This window comes from Bubalus kerabau, chromosome 12 (assembly GCF_029407905.1).
Source record: "Bubalus kerabau isolate K-KA32 ecotype Philippines breed swamp buffalo chromosome 12, PCC_UOA_SB_1v2, whole genome shotgun sequence".
Taxonomy (NCBI): domain Eukaryota; kingdom Metazoa; phylum Chordata; class Mammalia; order Artiodactyla; family Bovidae; genus Bubalus; species Bubalus kerabau.
Window position 1 is genome coordinate 24,194,116 of NC_073635.1, and position 23,204 is coordinate 24,217,319.

General features: G+C 37.7%; 1 long non-coding RNA gene across 1 annotated transcript; it reads right to left on the reverse strand.

The window, feature by feature from the left end:
- Positions 1-4,189: 4,189 nt before the first annotated feature.
- On the reverse strand, positions 4,190-22,738 carry LOC129624098 (uncharacterized). The gene is made up of 2 exons (XR_008700751.1): positions 22,579-22,738; positions 4,190-4,528 (listed from the first exon to the last, which is right to left on the reverse strand). It is a non-coding gene; the product is annotated as an uncharacterized LOC129624098 (long non-coding RNA).
- Between the last annotated feature and the right edge of the window lie 466 nt (positions 22,739-23,204).

Below are 23,204 nucleotides of genomic sequence, written 5' to 3' on the forward strand. Positions count from 1 at the left end.
TCTCTTACAGGTGAAAGGAGCTATTTTTCTCTGGTATAATCCATTGCTTTCAGACACAAGCCAGATTGAGTTAAAGAGGGCAATTAAATGCAGCTGAATTTTGCATCCAATTGCCACGCTTCCCTTTTTCTTGGTTGAGCATAAAGCAAAAGGAATAATAATGTACATTGAATATTCAGTGAGAAGGAAAGAAATGAACTTTTTAATATCCTAATTTTTACTGCTTTTTTCCTTTGTCTTCAATTACCTCGGTTTCTGTGAAAGTGATGCACTCAATATGTCAGCAAATTTGGAAAAACTCAGCAGTGGCCACAGGACTGGAAAAGGTCAGTTTTCATTCCAATCCCAAAGAAAGGTAATGCCAAAGAATGCTCAAACTACCGCACAATTGCACTCATCTCACACACTAGTAAAGTAATGCTCAAAATTCTCCAAGCCAGCCTTCAGCAATATGTGAACCGTGAACTTCCTGATGTAGCAGCTGGTTTTAGAAAAGGAGGAAGCAGAGGAACCATCAAATTGCCAACATTCGCTGGATCATCAAAAAAGCAAAAGAGTTCCAGAAAAACATCTATTTCTGCTTTATTGACTATGCCAAAGCCTTTGACTGTGTGGATCACAATAAACTGTGGAAAATTCCGAAAGAGATGGGAATACCAGACCACCTGACCTGCCTCTTGAGAAACCTATATGCAGGTCAGGAAGCAACAGTTAGAACTGGACATGGAACAACAGACTGGTTCCAAATAGGAAAAGGAGTACGTCAAGGCTGTATATTGTCACCCTGCTTATTTAACTTATATGCAGAGTACATCATGAGAAACACTGGGCTGGAAGAAGCACAAGCTGAAATCAAGATTGCCAGGGAGAAATATCAGTAACCTCAGATACGCAGAGGACACCACCCTTATGGCAGAAAGTGAAGAAGAACTAAAGAGCCTCTTGATGAAAGTGAAAGAGGAGAGTGAAAAGTTGGCCTAAAGTTCAACATTCAGAAAACTAATATCATGGCATCTGGTCCCATCACTTCATGGCAAATAGATGGGGAAACAGGGGAAACAGTGGGTGACTTTATTTTTCTGGGCTCCAAAATCACTGCAGATGGTGATTGCGGCCATGAAATTAAAAGACGCTTGCTCCTTGGAAGGAAAGTTATGACCAACCTAGACAGCATATTCAAAAGCAGAGACATTACTTTGCCAACAAAGGTCTGTCTAGTGAAGGCTATGGTTTTTCCAGTGGTCATGTATGGATGTGAGAGTTGGACTATAAATAAAACTGAGTGCAGAAGAATTGATGCTTTTGAACTGTGGTGTTGGAGAAGACTCTTGAGAGTCCCTTGGACTCCAAGGAGATCCAATCAGTCCATCCTAAAGGAGATCAATCCCGGGTGTTCATTGGAGGGACTGATGTTGAAGCTGAAACTCCAATACTTTGGCCACCTGATGCGGAGAGCTGACTCATTTGAAAAGACCCTGATGCTGGGAAAGATTGAGGGCAGGAGGAGAAGGGGATGACAGAGGATGAGATGGTTGGATGGCATCATCGACACAATGGACATGGGTTTGAGTGAACTCCAGGAGTTGGTGATGGACAGGGAGGCCTGGTGTGCTGCGGTTCATGGGGCTGCAACGAGTAGGACACGACTGAGCGACTGAACTAAACTGAACTGAATCTCGTTTTTGATTTAAGATAAACTCTGTAGATGACTCCTGGAGAATGGCAGGAGAAAACCCACTCCAGTATTTGTGTCTGGAAAATTCCTTGGACAGAGGAGCCTGGTTGACCATAGCCCATGGGGTCACAAAGAGTTGGACATGACTGAGTAACTAATACTTTCTTTCTTTCTTTCTGTAGATGTTTACATTCTATCAGGGTTTTAAGCATCTTTTGTATAAGATTCTTTAATGAAATAATATATCTTACTTAAAAAAACTGTTTTTGATGTGTATTATTTTTATTCTTTATTGAATTTTGTTACAATATCACTTCTGTTTTATGTTTTCATTTTTTAGCTACCAGATATATTGGGGATCTTAGCTCCCCAACCAAGGATCAAATCCAGACCCCCTGCATTGGAAGCAAAGTCTTAACTACTGGACCACCAGGAGTCTCAGAAATAAAGTATCTTCTAAATAATTCTATATATTATTAATGAAAGGTAATACTTCTTTAACAGCTGCACTGTGTTGTCGATATTCTTTATCTCAGTTCTCACTTCAATCCTCCAATATAAGTATTATTCCACATCTTATTCCTCATCAGATCTTGCCATCTTCAGTTTTCAAAATATATAAAAATATCTGACTGCTTCTCATTACTCCCTCAGTACTCCAAGCTCGTATCATTTATTTCTAGAGTGTTGTACAAACCTGCCTTCATTCTGGTGGCCCTACAATAAATACTCCACAGAGTAGCAAGAGTTATCCTTTAAAAGGTTTAATTTAATCATGTTGCCGTCCTGTGAATCACATCATATTCTAATGATTTTCCATCCCCTTAATATAAAGTCTATTCACTTCCTAGGTGGCGACATGGTAAAGAACCCACCTGCCAATGCAGGAGACATAAGAGATATGGGTTCGATCCCTATGTTGGGAAATTCCCCCGGAGGAGGGCATGGCAACCCCCTCAGTTGTGTCTGACTTTTTGCAACCCCATAAATGATAGCCTCCCAGGCTTCTCTGTCCATGGGATTCTCCAGTCAAGAATACTGGAGTGGGTTGCCATGCCCTCCTCCAGGGGATCTACATTTAAAATGGACACAAATTCAAAACATAGTTTTTACTCAGAGATAGCTTGTTTCAATTCTTGACTATAATTCTGATATCAAATCAAAGTCCAATCCCAAGGATGTTTTGATCAAATCCTGTTAAAGCTACTACAAGGCTTCTTTCAAGCATGATGCTTACTCAGTTAATATTAGTAGTAGATTGGACATAAGGGGAAAGGCTCAGCTAAATGGTTCATTCTGATTGCAATATTTTTCCACTTCCCATTTGAGAATTCAGCTTTTTCCTATCAATATAAATTTGCTAAAGCTATATATTTATGGTGTTTATGTAATTTTCAATGCAAACTTTGATAATATTGTGGCATTCATTCTAGAAGGATGTCCTCTCTAATTTTCAGAGTCCTTTCATTGGTTCCCTGCCCAGAATAAAAGGCTATTATATAAAGAAGTCCATGTGGAAGCACTGGAAGCCTCCCCCATCTTTTCCAGCCCCCCGTTCTCTGTGATGGTTAATTTTATGTGTCAGCTTGGTTAGCCTACTCTTCTTAACTGTTTGGCCAAACATCAGTCTAGATGTTGCTGAGAAGGTAGTTTTTGGATGTGACAAAGTTTACATCGGTAGACTCTGAATATAGCAGATTACCCTCCATACTGTGTGTGGGCTCATTCACTTAATTGAAGGCCTTAAGTGGAAAGACTGAGAGTCCCAGAAGAGGAAAGAATTCTGCCTTCCAGACTGCTTTTGGACTCAAGACCACATGGAGTCTTGCCAGAATTTCCAGCCTGACAGATTGCTCTACAGGTTTTAGATTTCCCAGTTTCTCAGCCCCAACTCCACCCCCAAACGTAGAACTGATTCCTTAAAAGAAACCTCTCTCTTTGTATATATCCCCTTGTTTCTCTTTCTCAGGACAACCCCAGTATATCCCCATCTCTTCCGAAATAAAAACTAAAAGCAGTTCAGGATTACTTCCTTTTCTGCTACTTGTGATTCTGGAAGTTTGGCAGTCACCTTTCCATCCCTTCTGACTGCAGGTGTGGGCTGTGACCAAGGTGCGGCTTTCTTTCTGGAGAATCTGCATCTTGAGCTTCAGGACTGAAGCAGTTGAAACAGTCATCTTGCAACAGTAGCTACTCCCCAAAGACTGCAGATTTTTTCAGCTGGAATTCTAGAAACTGCTTTCTATCTTGTTCTTCCTGAGGGTGTTTTTGTTTGTTAGCTTGCTTTTTTTTTAAACTTTCCTTTTTTTTAAAATAAAAAAATTGTGTGAGATAGTCAGCATTTCATATGAAAAGAAATCTTTTTATTTCTATTTCAGATAGCCGGAAGTCAGTTTCTATAGGTTACAAACAAAACTCCCTCATATATACGGGGTTGATATGAAGACGATTGATGTCAAGACCATCACAAGCAGACTGCCCAGTGTTTCTATCTCACTCACGTTATAACAGTAGAACTTTATGTACTGTATTTTTTTATTGCTACATGACAAATTATCACAAATTTAATCTTAAAAACACGCATATATCATCCAAACATTACTGAATGTCATTTTCCAGGGTACTGGTCCTCTTCTTCAGGCCTCACAGGGTGAAACCAAGGTGACTTTCAGGTCTAAGTCTCCTTGCTAAAGCTCCAAGCCCTTGTCCAAGCTCACTGGTCACGGGCAGGATTCACTCCCTAACTGTGTGACTGAGGTCACTGTCACCCTGCCAGCAGGGATTGCTCTCATTCCCTCAAGTCCTTGTCACGTGGCCCCTCCACAGGCTGGCTCACATTTCCAATCTCTCTACCTTCAAGAAGTGGTCAGACACTTTAAAGCATTTCCCTAATTAGATCAAGCACATCCAGATGATATTCCTTTTGATTAACTCAAAATGAATAAATTGGTAACCTAAATACAGAAGTGATTCACCAGCCACATTCACGATTCTGCTTGTTTTTTTCTGTTGTTATTGTTTTGGCTGAACTGTGCAGCTTGTAGGGGATCTTCCCTGACCAGGAATGGAAGCCTTGCTCCCTTGCAGTGGATGCCCGGAGTTTTTGGACTACCAGAGAAGTCCTCTACTGATTTTTAAGGGGTAGGGGTTTATGCACACCACAAGAGGCAGGGAATATGCACTAAACACAGTAGGATCCTTATGTCATATTAGAATTCTGCCCACCACAAGCCAAGTTCTTTAGGTGTCTGATTTCCTTTGGGGAATGAGAAAAATAAGCACCTCCTTCACTAATGTTGTAAAGATCAAATAAAATAATATATAAAATTTCATTAGGAAGAGTTTGGTTCATAGTAAGTACCCAGCAAATTATTATTATTCACCAGAAGTGTTCATTGAATTGAATTAGATATTTATATTGTGTATTAAAATCTCCCCATTCCATTGACACTTCAAGTGAGTTTTGAGAAAATGAATGAACATTTTTGATATATTATGATCTTCAGGGAAAATTCCCTCCTAGTATATTAAAATTGATGTTAATCTGTAAGATGTGTTTCATTTTATGATTATTTCACCAGTATAGCTTTCAAAAAGCATGTAAATTTCATTTCTTTACTCTCATTCCTTATTTTGTTAGATTGCAATATTTTCCAATATAATAAAAGACAGTGAAACATTTTCTTCTGCAAAACAAATTTTCTTTCTTCAGATTTTTGTTTTGCCACAAGTATCATACTCCATGCTGGATTTGCCCTCCAAATCTTTTAAAATGAAAAGCATTCAGCAGCTTTCATCTATACATATCAACTTCTCTTAGTTACACTGATTCCCCCATTCATTGTCAGCGTCAGACTCATCATATTTCAATCTGCTTTATTCTCCCGTTGCTAAGAAACAAAGTTGCCTCATTATGCAGGGTCCTCATGTTCCAGCTTTGCTAATCAGTTAGAAAAACATTTTCCTAGGGGATTACTTTCTGGATGACTGCATTTGCTCCTTATGTTGGTCGACCATTGATGTGATAACAGTATTTTTGTTTTTGCCATTAAACTATGAGACAATGAGCTATAAATTTACAAGATGTTTGCTTTAGCCAAGAAAACCAGTGACTTAACTAACTCCATTAAGACCCAATCATTTGCACAGGATTTATGATTTTTAAAATTTTTACACAATGGCTATTTTGATAAATTTTTTAATCCAAGAATTTAAATTGATTCATCACAAAGAAACGAAATAAGCCCTACCTATCCATTGGAGATCTGAAAGCTGTCCTAGGGATGTTCACTTTTCTCTAAAAATGTTTACTCTTTTCAGACTATACAAAGGTATCATACAGAATTAACAGTAAACAAGCATTTTCCCTGGAGAGAGGTGTTATCCAGTCCACCCACATGAGTGAGGTCCAGTAGAACTGGGATGTGGAATCTGGGGACTATTTCTGATCCCACATGGTATCAGCCAAGTCACTCAAATTCTAGGAAGACTGGTTTTCCTACTCCTAAAATGAAAATAATACCTTTGGACCTATCTAACAGTACTTTGGCCACCTCATGCGAAGAATTGACTCATTGGAAAAGACTCTGATGCTGGGAGGGATTGGGGGCAGGAGGAGAAGGGGATGACAGAGGATGAGATGGCTGGATGGCATCACTGACTCAATGGACGTGAGTCTGAGTGAATTCCAGGAGTTGGTGATGGATAGGGAGGCTGGCGTGCTGCGATTCATGGGGTCGCAAAGAGTCGGACATGACTGAGCGACTGAACTGAACTGACTTACAAGAAATAATATACTTGAAACCTCCCTGCACATAGATGTCCCATGAAAATATTAATGATATAGACATAGCTATGACAGTATCACTTTGGTTATAAAGGAAATAATGTCAAGATTCTTCTGAGTTTTCCTTTCTAAGAAAAATACCAAAACATGTTATCTTGATGGAAAGTGAGCAGATAGTGATTTACACTGTTGGAAAAATACCTCTGGGATTCTATTTGACACTGGAGAATGCTGAGACATTAGAAGGGCATCTGCTAGGAGTCATCCTGTGAGACTTTGATTTGTGACTTATGTTGTCACCTCTAGAGTTTCTGTAAAGGTTGATCATATGGCCTCAGTTCTGTCACTGGGATTTGAAATTCTTCTGTGTCTAAAACACCACCATTTACCAGTACTTCTGGTTTTCCTAAGAATGATAGAACTGAGAACACTGCAGCTTGTGAATCTAGGTATTAGGAATCACAGAAGTATTAGATGACTTCAAGTACTCATTTTTACCAAGTACTGGAAGTTTTGGTATAAAAGATACCTTGACCTCAATACTTTGTTCCTTCTCTATGTCTTACTGCTGCTTAAGGGCATCACCACACAAATAAACTAACTGTAGTGACATATTTGTCTCAGGTGCTGATTGTATTAAATTATTTTATCACCCCAAGCTGCTACATTTTCTTCTCTCAGTTAAATTCTGGACCATAAAGAAGCCTGAGCACCAAAGAATTGATGCTTTCAAATTGTGGTGCAGGAGAAGACTCTCGAGAGTCCCTTGGACTGCAAGGAGATCAAGTCAATCCTTAAGGAAATCAAACACTGAATATTCATTGGAAGGACTGATGCTGAAGCTGAAGTTCCACTTGGGCCACCTGATGCAAAAAGCAGACTCATTGGAAAAGACCCTGATGCTGGGAAAGACTGAGGGCAAGAGGAGAAGGGGGAGGCAGAAGATGAGATGGTTAGATGGCATCATGGACTCAAAGGACATGAATTTGAGCAAACTCTGGGAGATAAGGTGGAGGACAGAGGAACCTGGCATGCTTTAGTCCTTGAAGTCTCAAAGAGTTGGACATGGCTTAGCGATGAACAACAACAAATGGTTCTTTTATTCAAAAAGCATCTAACATCCCCTGACATGTACAATAATTCTTATAGACACTAAGATATTCTTTTAAATGAGCCATGTTCACACAAAGTTCCTATCTTTAATAAGGATTCATGAAATACTTGTTTAAAGCCATTTTTGATTGATTAATTCTTGCTTGTTTTCAGGGAGCCCGTGTCACTGAAAGCTAGACAAGCCAGATGAACTTGAGAGAATTGCAGTGATCTGTGAGGGTCTGAGACTGTAAAGACTGATCTGAAAGAACTAAATGGGGCGTCCATGTCCAAGAGGCCCAGGAACTGAGTTTTATTATAGACTGGCTCAGTCCACTTACAGAGAAGTCAGAGTGGAGCCCTTTTTTTTTTTTTTTGCTTTGTCTTTATTGTCTTTTTCTCTCTCTCTTATTTTCCTAAGTAAGTGCTATACTAAAAAATGTTAGCAATAATCAAATTTTGGTTCCGATGGGAAACAAATGCCATTTTCTATTGACTTACTCATGCATTGAATAAGCTACCTTTCACCCTGCTAGCTGCTGCTGCTGCTGCTAAGTCGCTTCAGTCGTGTCTGACTCTATGCGACCCCATAGACGGCAGCCCACCAGGCTCCTCATCCCTGGGATTCTCCAGGCAAGAACACTGGAGTGGGTACCCCACTAGCTAAGGGCTTAGAAAAATAATGCAGTCAACAAACTAATGCTCATTTTTAGATAAAACACTGTAAAAGAATCCACCAATGTCTGGATTGAATGGATTTTAGAGTGTATTTATACATTCTCTGCCATTTCTCCACAGACCCATATATGTGATCCCTTCACACTACCCACAAAATACTGGATATTTTTCCCTATGTTAAAAAATGTAGTAAAAGGAAATAAAGAGACTGACTTGAAATCTAATGAGTTTTATTTTTATGAAATAGAATCAATCTAACATTGATTATTATTTATTAAACTGTTTCCTTATAAAGATTTTTTGAAAATAAAATTCTTGCATATATTTCACATATTTTAAAAATCTGAACTATTTTAGAAAACAGAATAGGTTTTATGTCATCCTGCATTTTTTAAATTTTTTTTTTTGATGTATCACCATGGAAACATTGTGTTTTCTCATATAGAAACATTTCCTCTGAGCAAACAAATTATACCAAGTTCTTCCTTCCTGGGCAATGGAAAAAATCTTGCCTATTGCCTTGGGAAATTATGACAGAATTTAGAAACAAATAATAGTCACCCATTTCCAATGTTTTAGAAGAGAAAAGATTTTTAAGTATGAAATAAAATGAATTGTTACTTTAAAAAATTAGAACAGTTGGATAAACACCTTTCCATAAGTGACATCTATTTATATGCATTTAAATTAAATACACCTTACAGTATTTAACTTCTTAAATAGCAAGTCAAAGTCAGAAATAATGTAATCTCTTAAGTTTTAAATAGAGAGGTATAGTAAGTTATTTGCTTTTAATTTCAGTATTTTGATATACTATAAATACTTTAATGCTATAGAGAATAACCAACATACTGCTATACCCAAACTATTTTTAAAAATTAGTTTCTTTGCAAATAATTTTTAGGATAAAGTTAACGTTAAGAAGAAGGAAGGGAATATATATATTTAGGCCCTTTAAATCTAGAAGTTAGGAAAAGTAATTTCATAGGTAATAGGTTTCAATAGGTGATACAAAGGAAAGATAAACTGTTTACAATTCTTAGAAGATACTTGACTGTGCCTTTATTTTTCCAGATACAAATTATCTTCCCTTTGCTGGCATTTGTACACAACATTCATTTATTCACTCACTTATGAAAACTTTATTCATTACTTACTTTATGTTACTTTCACTTTAGTAAACATTATGTGTTACTAAGAACAAATTATGTTCAAATTGAAACTGAACATATTTAACCACTTATATACAATTTCAAAATTTACTTTTAGTTGTTTACATTCTTACAAGGCAAATTAGATTATTAAATAAAAATCAGTGCCTCAGTTACAAAAGTAACAAAATACAAATTAAAAGAAAATGTCAAAATTCTGACCTATTCTTTTGCAGTTTTCCCAAATTCTCCTTTATATCAATGCAAATTTTAGGTAACTCAAATATTCCTGAGATGGTCCTCTTGATTGGTTATTAACTAACTATGCAAATCTTAATCTCAAATTTTTAACATTCATTCATTTTATGGTTTTTGCTGACATATTCAGGAAACATATTTCTGGTACTCCAGGGTAATGTTTTGTGTCTCTCACAAAATCTACCCTCACTTTTGCCCCCTCTTCAAATTAGAAGTCACGGTTGAGCTTTGACACCAACATTGCACTGCTTTTTTTCTGAAAGGGGATTATAAACTAATTCAGGGCTTCCCTGGTGGCTCAGAAGATAAAGAACCTGTCTGCAGTGTGGGAGATCTGGGTTCAGTCCGAGTTGGGAAGATCCCCTGGAGGAGGGCATGGCAACCCACCCCAGTATTCTTGCCTGGAGAATCCCATAGACAGAGAAGCCTGGTGGGCTACAGTCCATGAGGTTGCAAAGAGTCCAACATGACTGAGAGACTAAGCACATAAATTAATCACTGACAATTTCCTTCAATTTTGTTTCATTCATAAAATATCTACCAAATATTTGTTGAAACTGAGAGTAGTTAGAGGACAACTTTTCCAGGTTTTGTGAATAATGCATATTATTTCATTTTGTTTTTTCTCTAGAAATTTTGATTTATCCCTGCTAAGGATTAGAAGTCTCTCAACCAGAAATGTTTATGAACTCCTCATCAAGGAGTTTAAAACGAAGCAGGCATTTGACACTCAGTAATGTTGTTCGTTAAACAACCTCATCTTTGTGATTTTTCACTAAGCTAAATTAAACAGACTTTCAATGTTTCATACAATAATATTAAAAATTGTTATGGGTCAAAAAAACGTTAAAAAGCATACACAGAGCATATAAAATCAATGTTCTTACACAAATAACTATGATTAAAAATCATATCCCCGTTATCACTACATAGCTGTCTCCATTCTATTAACCAGGTAAACCGTTACTAGCTAGTGCTGCTTTGAAAGGATTAGTGGGTAGACTCTTTTATTTTTATTTTTCAAACTTCAAAATAAATAGCACAAAGAATATATATCATGAGTAACTTAAAAGGAAAAACAAAAAAAAAGATTTGCTGATGCAAACAGCATGAAGGCTCAGTGTGAGACCCTAGTGAACAGCAGCTTGTCAGCAACTGAAGGCAGTGTTTAGTGTTGATTGGGTTATTTATAGATTCTCAAGTCCATTTATATTCTTTGAAAAGTACAGGTGTGGAGAGGAAGAATTCCTAAGGTGCCTTTAAGGACCAAGCAAAAGAAAATTATAAGCTTGTGATTCACCCATGTGGATGTAATTGGTGACGGGAACGATGAGTGAGATGAGAAAATAAACAGGAGCATCAACTTCGTGCTGAGCACCGATCCTGCAGACCACGTGCCGGCAGAGTGGGAGCTGAGCAGTGGTGCTGCTGCTGCTGTTCCGAAGTGTGCAGGGTCAGCCAAGGCCAAAGTGACGGTGCATCAGCCACGTCAGTTGCTTTAAACTGCAGAACCCCACTTCAAAAGATTTTCTTTGCTTCTTTCTTTGACTTGGGAATAGTAGACTAAAGAAAATCAGAGTTCAGGAATTCCTCTCTCACTGTAAGCCTTAACACCTGGTTTGAAGCAAAGTACTGCTAATATTTACTGATTTCAGAGTCAGCATGCACTAAAACATCAGGAGCTGAAGGGTCGAATGTAGACCCACTTGGATAAAGTGGGAATAAACTGGCCTCTTAATGAATTACATATAGGATCCCACCCAAATCGGGTTAGAAATTTAAGGAGTTAAAAATTCACTGAGAAATAATCATACTAGAATGATTCTCTTTTGTGTTTGTGTTGGAATGACTAAGGCAGCCAAACTTTGGGTATGAAATTAGAAATATTTCCCTTTGCACGGGTGTTTAGTTGCTCAGTTGAGTCAGACTCTTTGCAACCCTATAGACTGAAGCCTGCCAGGCTTCTCTGTGCATGGAATTTTCCAGGCAAGAATACTGGAGTGGGTTGCCATTTCCTTTTCCAATATTTCTCTTTACCAGTTCCATAATTCACTAAGGTGAAATTCTCCTCAAAGAATCCACTGGATATCGTCTAACTTATACCTCAGAGACAGTTTTGGGAGAAGTAGTAAAGAATAGCTTTATTGTGTTGTCAGGCAAGGGGGGCAACAGGAAAAATGCCCCCAGTAATGTGTGTCCAGACCTGGAGGGTGTTGTGAGGATGGGTTCAGTAGCTACAAAACAGCTCCCGTGGACTTCAAGGAGATCAAACCAGTCCATCCTAAAGGAAATCAGTCCTGAGTATTCATTGGAAGGACTGATGCTGAAGCTGAAGCTCCAATACTTTGGCCACCTGATGCAAAGAACTGACTCATTGGAAAAGACCCTGTTGCTGTGAAAGACTGAAGGAAGGAGAAGGGGACAACAGATGATGAGACGGTTGGATGGTATCACCAACTCAATGAACATGAGCTTGAGCAAGCTTCAGGAGTTGGTGATGGACAGGGAAGCCTGGCGGGCTGCAGTCCATGGGGTCACAAAGGGTCAGACACAACCAAGAGACTGAACTGAAAACAGCTCAAAGATATTATTCTGTATGTCCCTTGAGTATGTGTGTGTGTTTGGGGGTGGGGGGGGTGGGGGAATGGAGGGACCAGGACTTTGCCCCAAGGCTACATTATTGTTTGCTGACTGCTCCTCCCTTGTCTCCACAGTCTCTCCCTCCCTTAATTAGCATCTGTTTGAATCTGCCCATTGGGATTCAAGGAAGGTCCTGGAGGCTAAATGAAGTCTATTTCCTGTAATCAAGAAATGGGGGACATAGAAAGGCTTTTGTACCCAGGAACCTACCAGGAACGTGCTCAGTATCAATATAAGTGGGCATCATCCAATCTATTGAGGGCTCAAAGTGAACAAAAAGAAGGGTGAATTATCTCTCTTCTTAAACTTAGACATTTATCCTCTCCCACCTCAAAAGGGCCCTCCATCTTGAGAACTTAGACTTGCTGTCCTCCAAGTTAACCAGCCTGCAGATAGCATTTGTGGCATCCCTAGCCCTCCAAAACTGTACGAATCAATCCCCATAATAAACCTCTTTTGCGTGCTAATTGGCTTCAGTCATGTCTGACTCGGTGAACCTAAGGACTGTAGCCCACCAGGTTCCTCTGCTTGTGGGATTCTCTAGGCAAGAATACTGGAGTGGGTTGCCATGCCCTTCTCCAGGGGACCTTCCAGACCCTAGGGATCAAAACCACATCTGTCTCCTGCATTGGCAGGTGAGTTCTGTACCACTGGCACCACCTGGGGAGCCCAAATCTCCTCTGATCTATAAAGATCACTATTATACACTATTGGTTTTATTCTCTGGAGGACACCCGGCATTTTAACTCTTTCTCACCCTGCTTTGGAATTTAAATATGGATGCTAATGGACACAATAACTGTTTTTGTTTTTTTTTAATGTTTAAAAAATTAAAAAAAAAAAAAAAGAAAAACTTTTTGGCAGCATGTTCCCCCTGTGTTGGAAGCCCAGAGTTTGAACCACTGGATTTCCAGGGAAGTCTTCAGCACAATAACTGTTAACGTGACTTTCTGGACTTTTGAGACAAAAAGCTTTCTTTAGAAATACTTTTTAACTCACCGCTAACTGTAGGGAGTATAAAACTGAGTTATAAGTGACTACTGTGATAAAAGTAGTTTATATACCAAACCAAGAGACAGAGAAAATCGAAGACAGTAGAAAGAGGAGGAAAAGTATCTAAAAGTGTCATTGGCTGGAGAGCAAGCAAATACTTTGGTTTCTAAGAATCCCAAATTCAGGAAAGAGGAAAGACCATATTATCATATGCTCTAGTTTATTGATATGTCTCTGAGTTTAATGTTTCTTTGAAGGTTGTCTAAAAATTAAAAGGGAAGTAGATAGATCTAAAAGTTGTAGCCCTTTTGCCATTGTATTTTGGGGATATATTTATAGTAGAATAGAACACAAACTTAGAAGAATAGAATTGTTCAATTTTTCAAGTCATCAAGGACTGGAATGCTAAGTAAGGGATTGTTAGTATATAAGAAAACCCCTATTTAAATTTATTCTCATAGGGTTCATGATATTGGCTTTGCCTGTGAGAAATACAAATAATTATTATTTCAGTGCTTTTGACCATCTATATAACCGAATGTAACAAATGACATAGAAAACCATATTTATTGTCAAGATTGCTAAGAATGAATCTGTCTAAAAGCAGATAACTTTTTCTGAGCTACAAAGCAACAAAATAACCTAGGTAAGAAATAAATAAACTGCATGTGTATTCTAAGGGCTTCCCAGGTGGTACAATGGTAAAGAATCTACCTGCCAATACAGGAGACCCAAGAAACACAGGTTTGATCCTTGGGTTGGGAGATCCCCTGGAGAAGGAAATGGCAACTCACTCAGTATTCTTGCCTGGGAAATCCCATGGACAGAGGAGCCTGACGGGCTGCAATCCATGGGGTCACAAAAGAGTTGCACACAACTTAGCAACTAAACAACAACAAGTGGTCAATATAATCAATAAAAGAGATTTCAGAGTGAATTAAAAACCATAAGCCATGTACATGCTGTCTAAAAGAAAGTAACTTTAACAGTATAGGCAGGTTGAAAGCAAAATGCTGGGAAAGGGATATATCTTGCAAACTTTAATCATTTAATCAAAGGAGAGAAGAAATGATTATATTAATATCAGTAAAGTCAACTTCAGAGGAGAGAAAATTACCAGAGACAGACATTATATAATGATAAAAAGTCAGTCCACCAAAAAGATGTGGCAATCCTAAATATATATTACCATACAAGAAACTGCAGAAAACAATAGATTGAAAGGAGAATTAGACAAATACATAATTATAGGTAGGGACTAAAACACTCCTCTCTCAGTAACTAATAGAACAGCTCTACAGAAAATCTGTAAGGTTATAGAAGAACTGAACAATATCATTAAACCACCAGGGTTTAACTGACATTTTACAAAATACACTCTTCAACAGTGCAATATAATTTTTTTCCCAATGGCCATGGAACGGTCAATAAGATAAACCATCTCCTGGGCCATAAAACAAATGTCAACAAGTTTAAAATACTTGAAGCTATGGAATGTGTTTTTAAAATCACAGTGGAACCAAACTAGAAATCAGGAATAGAAAGATACTAGAAAATACCTAAACATTTGGAAAACAACAACAAGAAAAACCACTTCTACATAATCTTTTGGTCAAAAGTAATTCCCAAGGAAATTAAAAAAAAAATGTTAAACTGAATGAGAATACCACATACAAAAATTTGTGGGAAACAGCTGAAGTGTGAAAGCGAAATTTATAGCACAAAGTACTGACAGTGTAAAAGAGGAAAGTCTCAAATCAATAAACTAATCTCCCATCTAGACAATCTAGAAAAATAAGAGCAAAATAAAGCCAAAGCAAGCAGAAGGAAGGAAGTAATATGTGAAAGACCAAAATCCAGTGAAATTCAAAACAGTACTGCAATAATGACAATTCATAAAGTAAAAAGCTAGTTCATTGTAAAGGTCAATACAATTGACAAGCATTTATCAAGACAAAGACAGAGAGAAGACACCAATGTCAGGAATAAAACATGAGATGTAACTGCAAACCTTGCATATACCTAAGAATGATAATGTATGAAAGTCTTAGTCGCTCAGTTGTGTCCAACTCTTTGTGACTCCATGGAATATAGCCTGGAAGTCTCCTCAGTCCATGGGATTCTCCAGGCAAGAATCTTGGAGTGGGTAGCCATTCCCTTCTCCAGGAGATCTTCCTGACCCAGGGATGGAGCCCAGGTCTTCTGCATTGCAGGCAGATTCTTTACCATCTGAATCACCAGGGAAGCCCAAGAATGATAAGGGAATCCTATAAACAACTCTACACATATGAATTGGATAACTTCCAGAAAATGGATCACTTTCTTGAAAAGCACAAAATGTCGTAGCTCACCTAATGTAACTATAGCTATGAAGGCAAGTGAATTCATAATTTTAAAATTTGCAAAAAAGAAACCTCCAGGCAGAGATGCTTTCACTAGAAAATTTTATCAAATGTTTGCAAAAGAATGGACACCAATTTACACAATCTCAGAAAGTAGGAGAGGAAGGAATACTTTCTAATTTGTTTAATGAAACTAGTATTGCTCTGATACTGAAACCAGTACCAAAACAAAACAAAACAAAAAACCCAAACCAATGTACAGATCATGAATATAGGCACAAAATTTCTCAGGAAAATATTAACAAACAGACTTAAGTATAAAAGGAATTATGTACATCAAAATCAAGTGAAGTCTATTCCAGGGATGCTAGATTGGCTCAATATTAGAAAATCAATCAATGTAATTCACCATATTAACGGCTAAATAATAAAAGTCATATAATCATATCAATCAATAGAGAAAAAGCATCTGACAAAATTCAACACATTTTCATGCAAAAAATTTCCAGAAGAATAGGAATAACAGAGAACTTCCTTAACTTGATAAAGAATGCCTACAAAAATCTATGGACAGCATGGTGTTTAATGGGAAAGATTGAATGCTTTCCCCCTAAATGCTGGGAGCAAGGCAAGGATATCTGATTCAGCAAAAATCTTAGGTCTAGCCGAAGGGTTCTTTGGCTCGATTCCAAAAGTATAGCTATAAAAGCCCTGTGTGCTCTTTCGTGTGAATAGCCATACAATAACAAGCTGTGGTACTTTCATACTATAGAGTTCTATTTGTTGTTGTTTAGTTGCTAAGTTGTGTCTGACTCTTTGCAATCCCATGGAGTGTAACCCAGCAGACGCCTCTGTCTGAGGGATTTCTGAGGCAAGAATACTGGAATGAGTTGCTATTACCTTCTCCAGGGGATCTTCCCGACCCAGGGATTGAACTCCAGTCTCCTGCTTTACAGGCAGATTCTTTACCACTGACTCACCAGAGAAGCCCCATAACACTAGAATACCAAGCTATGTAATTCTGAAATGTGTAGAAATGAAATGATACTTGACATTCTTCTTCAAAACTTTCAATTAAAAAATGCAGAAAATAAATAAAATTGTGGTAAAATCTTAGTAGTTATCAACTTAGCATTATGAGTGTAGAGGGATTCATCATACAATTCTTTCTGCTTCTCAGCACTTAAGAGAATTTTCACACAAGAAAAATGGTAAATAGTAAAATGTGGAGGCTTTAGCTCACTTTAAAGTCCCAGGAATTACGTAACTATGCATCTGGGTATAAGTGATGATGCTGAATGTCAAAGTCATTTTTATGCTACACATCTCAAAGCACATTTGGATGTTGTCTGGGTATGATAATCATAACAGTGGTTGTTTATAGTTTTGGAATTTAATGGATAAAGGAGACAAATGAAGAGCTCAAGATATATGCTTCTCTTTTATGTGTTCAGCTCCTGAGATTATAAGTAAAATTAAATAGGTATATGTTAAAACTCATGATGTTTTAATTACTATTATGTCTTGATAGTATATCAATAACATTAAATTCACGTCTTAATTACTGGTACTGCCATGTAAGCAGCAAAGGATGTTTTAGAAATAGCACTGCTTGTTATTTCCACTTCTAAATATTCATTTCATTCCTGCCTTCCTCTGGTTTCCTGCTGATTTACACAGCTGCCAACCCAGGATTTTCAATGCCATATGAACGTTGAAATATGTTAAACTATTCAATCTGTTCTTTAATTTAATTAGATGAAATTCTAACTACAATAGAAGGATGAGTTTAATTTTCTCCCTTCTGGCATCTAAAAGAGAAATCTTGTCTTGGGACTCTGCAAACAGAGAACTCACTTGTATTCTGCTTTGTAATTACTGTGTACTTTGGGGACAAGCCAGCCTATATGTGGAAGTGCAAGTCTGATCAGCTGTCTGAATAAGATTTATACCATTTTGTTGAACATCATGAGGCACCAGGGCCTTCTTATTAGCAGCAATTACCTGTTATCTGGGATCTGAGCTCTGGGTAACCATTCCAGCTTGTTGACCTTCCGTCTAAGCGTTTCTTCCTGAAGGTCATCTCGACACTTCAATAATCACATTACACCTGGAGCTATAGTTTCAGCCATCCCACTCTCAGATGACTAATCTTTGGCTTCCTAATTCATGGGCTGAGTCCCCTTAACCCCACATTTGAACAATTTATCATCAATCAGAATCCTGGATCTATCCTGTGTCTTTTCATCGTCTTTCATCCTTTCAGACAGAGGGTTTCTCTGCTGTCTAGGCAGCTCAGACTTCATGAACCATCACTTTAATTATCTCATTTCCGTCTCTCCAGCCTGTTTTAATCACTTTGACGCTCCTACCTTAGTTGAACAGAGCTCTTTGTAAGTCTGCTCCTCTAATGCTGCATCCCGATGTGGTTGGAGAAGATAGCCACAATGAATGGACTTACATTAAATTATGATCACAAGTCTTAAATCTTAGCCTTCTGCAGCAATTTGAACTTCCCTAATGTACGCTCCAACTTAGAACATTATAAGTTCTCTCTCCTTAAATCTTCAACATTCTTTTCTCCATTCTCTACTCTCAAGTTATAACCTTTTCCCAATCAACAAAATTCCAAATATTTTTTTGATGCTAGGCACTCTTCCAAACTCCCAGAACACATAGGTAAACAGAACAGTCATATTCCTTTTTCGTAGATCTTGTATCTAAGAAAGAAAATGAACAATAGACATGATAAGTTATACAGCGACTTAAAAGCATTGTCAGGGAGAGGAAAATTTCCCCTTCTGTCCTTGAGTTCTTGTGGCTGGACTAATAACAAAACTAATAACAGGACAGATTAACAGGAGAAAAATTTTAATTCATGCACATGGAGGTCTCTTAGAAATAGGACTTAAGAAGTGGTTGAAGCAGGCAGCTTTTATACTTTTAAGGCAAAGAAGCAATATATTTATGAGGAATTGACAGGACAAAAAGAAAAAAAAAAACTTAGGTTTTGAGTGCTCAATTAGTGGAGAATCTAATCAGAGTTTGGGCTTGGGTTAGCAAATTAATCAAGCATCATAGACTTATTTATATAGACGTCTCAGCCAAATTCCCTATCTCTGGAGATAAAAGTGCTCTTCTTTCTCCAGATTCAGAGAAGAATGAGAGATTAGTTTCTGCTTTCAGGGAGACAGAGAGAAGGCTCAGAGCATCCCTCTTCATTGGCCACTTCTTAAGTAACTTTAGCTCAAAATAATGAATATGCCATTGGAACATATTTTTGGGTGGCCTCCCCTGAACCCAAGAATCTAATATGTTTATCTAGTCCCAAGGTTTTAAATAGTAACTAATGGCACCTAAATTTATATCTGCAATTCAAATTTCTCCCTTAAGCTCCAAATTCATATATATATATATATATATGTATATATATATATATATATATATAATATCATACCCAACATTACTGCTTTGATATCCAAAGCATGTCTTAAATTAAACTTATTCAAAACAGATTTTTTGCTAATAAGATACTCATAGCACAATCAGAATATAGAATAACTCTGCATATATTTAGGAAAAACGAATGTGACAAGATTTTCCTGGCGGTGCAATGGTTAAGACTCTGCGCTCTCAATACACAGGGCACGGGTTCAGTTCTTGGCTGAGGAACTAAGATCCCACATGTCACACAGCATGGCCAAAAAAAAAAAAAAAAGAACCATCAATAAACACGTGTGAATTGAAGCCTTTGGTGTTGGTACATCACACAAGTCTTCTCAGAGTCTCTTGACTTTGTGTATTTGCAAGAAACTCAGATTCATACCCACTCCAGCCATTGCCATGGGAGAGTCACTGTCTGTGGGCTATGAGATGCTGCCACTCCCAGAGCCCTTGGCCACTCCCATTTATTCTGACTTGGATGTAATGACACATTACAGGGTCCAGCTTCCTGAGCAGATTGTGAAGGGCTGGATGATACAAACTCAGAAGTACAGAGTAATTATCTTCCTTTGGGGCCAACTTTGATAAATGGCAGAGAGGGATTCAAAGGGGACTAAGTAGATAAATTCCTTATCCTTCCTCCTTATAATGGTTTGTTTCCAGGCAGTCCTTATGGAGATGCCCCATGTAACTGATCTCTTGTCTGCCTACCTGCTCAGTCACTTAGTCATGTCTGACTCTTTGCAACCCCATGGACTGTAGTCCCCCAGGCTTCTCTGTCCATGGGATTTTCCAGTCAACAATACTGGAGTGAGTTGTCATTTCCTTCCCTAGAGGATCTTCATGACCCAGGGATTGAACCTGTGTCTCCTGCATTGGCAGGCAGATTCTCTACCACTGAGCTACCTGCTAAACTGTGATGGAGCTCTTAGCTGAGAGTTAAGAGCAGACACCTTTGATGGTTGACTGGCTGTGTCTTTCTGCTTACTGTGAAGCAGGAACTCAAGCAGGAGCACATCACGTTGTGTTACTTCTAATCCTTTCAAGCCCCATTTCTTATTTTCCTCCCTCTATTTCCTTGGGGTTTTACCTCCTTAATAAAAAAAATTTTTTTGAGATATTGAATGCTCTGTTTACTTAAGTTAGCATAAGTATCACATGGTCAAAATTTGGAGCTGAACACCGTGTTAAAAATTTAACACCTTGTTTTACAAACCAAGACACAGAGAAACTACATGATTTACCCAAAGGCAGAGAGTTTAGTTTCTGGAAAATGAGAACTTTATTTCTTGTTCCAGTAGGAAAAACTAATTTCACTAGAGCATGAACTTGGAGAACTCTTGAGACACATAAACAGTTTGGATAGTATAACTTTGCTATTCTCTACAGAATTATCAGAAAGCCAATCTACCATCAGCTAGCAACATGATCATTATATGTTTAGATTTTGTGCATTGAGATGAGACCCAGATCTTGATTCAAATAAATCAGTTATTTCATATCCAAAGCAAAATTTTCAATACTTGTTCAGGTAATTATGTGTATATAGAATTTAACTCATCTTTATAAAAGATTGCTTTTGAAAATGTTGAATGCTCTGCTACTTCTTTTCTGCTAATCTGAAAGTGTTGAGGGGAAAAAAAAATAAGCACCAAAGTCTTCTTTATTCATATTTATTGAGCCAAAGAAAATTTATATGCACAATTTTGTGTAAATTAATGTCTGGGTTTTTTTCAAGATCTATTTTGAAATATGTGTGTATAAACAGGATTCTTGTAATCCAAATTATTCAGTTTTACTTAGACAATATATATTGTCAAAGGGACAACAAAAGCCTATGTCAACACACAGATGTTTATTTTCTAGTGTCATACTCTATAGAAGGAATAAAACATAATCAATAGCATTAATGTCTAAATAAATGGGCTTAGGTATATACAGCTTTTATTACAAATACAAATACAATAGTGAGTTGCTTATCTAGACCCATTAATGCACCTCTAGTACACATTCCTTCGCCTTTGTACCTCAATTCTCCGCTAAGCCATATGCATAGAAATGGTCTAGTCAAAATGGTATCAGGGAACAATTTTAACCAGGGGTACCATTTTGAGAGTAGTGACCTTGAGAAGTAGGCTAAAGATTTTAAATTTGAAGATGCAGTTTAGAGAAAAGTTGAGATGCTTAAAATCAAAGAAATGTGATTAATACCAGTATTATACCAAGGTTGTCCAAAGATGGAATGGACAGCTTTATAGATCTGAGAGATGGCTTGACTAGATGTCAATTGGATAATTAATTGATAATGATGTTATGGTGGCGGTGGTTTATTTGCTAAGTTGTATCTGACTCATGCAACCCCATGAACTATAGTCTGTCAAGCTCCTCCATCCATGGGATTCTCCAGGCAAGAATATTGGAGTGGTTTGCCATTTCCTTCTCCAGGGTTCTTCCTGACCCAGGGACTGAATGTGGGTCTCCTGCATTGCAAACAGATTCTTTACCAACTGAGCTACAAGGGAAGTCCAAAGATGTTATAGAGGAAATTTAAACATTGATTAATGGATTAGACCAATATTTTCTTCCAATCTTGATTTTCACTTCCATCAAGAGATGCATTCTTTCACCTGGAGATATATCATTATATATTCAGTCATCATCAACAAATAGTAACCAACAGTAATATAATAGGACATCTAAGTGTTTATAATGCATTTTACCTACACTTCATTTTCATAGTGACTTGCTGCTGCTACTGTTGCTAAGTTGCTTCAGTTGTGTCCAACTCTGTGTGATTCCATAAACGGCAGCCCACCAGGCTTCCCCATCCCTGGGATTCCCCAGGCAAGAACACTGGAGTGGGTTGTCATTTCCTTCTCCAGTGCATGAAAGTGAAAAGCGAAAGTGAAGTCGCCCAGTCGTGCCTGACTCCAGTGACCCCATGGACTGCAGCCCAGCAGGCTCCCCCGTCCATGGGACCCTCCAGGCAAAAGTACTGGAGTGGGGTGCCATTGCCTTCTCCATCATAGTGACTTATGATCAGTTAATTATTCTTGGTGTTTAGCACCAAAGTTTTTAAACATCTATAATTTTAGAGAAAAACTTGAATTATAAAATTAAAATGCTGGAGTAGGGACTTTTCTGGTGGTCCAGTGGTTAAGACTTTGCCTTCTAATGCAGGGGGTGCAGCTTCTATCTCTGGTCAGGGAGCTAAGATCTCACATATTTTGTGGCAAACAGAACAAAACATAGAACAGAAACAGTATTGTAACAAATTCAATAAAGACTTTAAAAATGATCAAAACACTGCTGAAAGACATCTCTAAATAATTTTACTTAAATATTTATTTTTATTTTAAACATATTTATATTCTGAATTTGATGCTTTTAGTATATGAAGTATTTAAGAGTCCAGATCTGCTGTCAGTTGATTCTCCTGACTATGACTTACGGTATTTTATTTGAACATTTGTTTTATAATTTGAAAATATAAATTTTAAGTGTTTATGTTTAACTCACATTGGGTGGGCATCATTGGTGGATGTCCTGTGTGGCTTAAGTTGGGGTAGGAGGCCTCTCTCCTGAAATGTTCTAGTTTTGCTTCTTTCCAGATGTCTCAGAGATGTTTCCTACCAAAGATAACTTTTTAACTTTAAAAAATTTCTTGGTTTGGAATCTCCTAGGGTAAATCTGAGCTTGAACACCATATGCAGAAAACCCAGGAGATCAAAATCACTTTATTGTGAACATCCCCCCCCCCCAACAGTAAAGATAATGGGAATAAATAAAATTTTATCATTGATAAAACTAGAAGATATCTGTTTCTCCAAACTACTAATGTGAATATTAACATGGGTACAGAAAATACTTAGAGTGTATGTCTGCAGAGACAGAGATAAGGCCCAACAAGGAAAACATGTTTATTTAAAGTCAGTAGAAAATAAATAACTACTTACTTGGAATGAAGAGAAAAGAATGCACAAACTGACAGTCTGCTTCTTAGAACCATTTTTGGAACCAACCAAACAACAATGAATGCAGTATTGAATAAAGACACTCAGACATGCCATTTGGCAGAAAGCAATTTGTTGGTAGGGCTTCCCTGGTGTCTCAGCGGTAAAGAACATACCTGCCAATATGGGAGA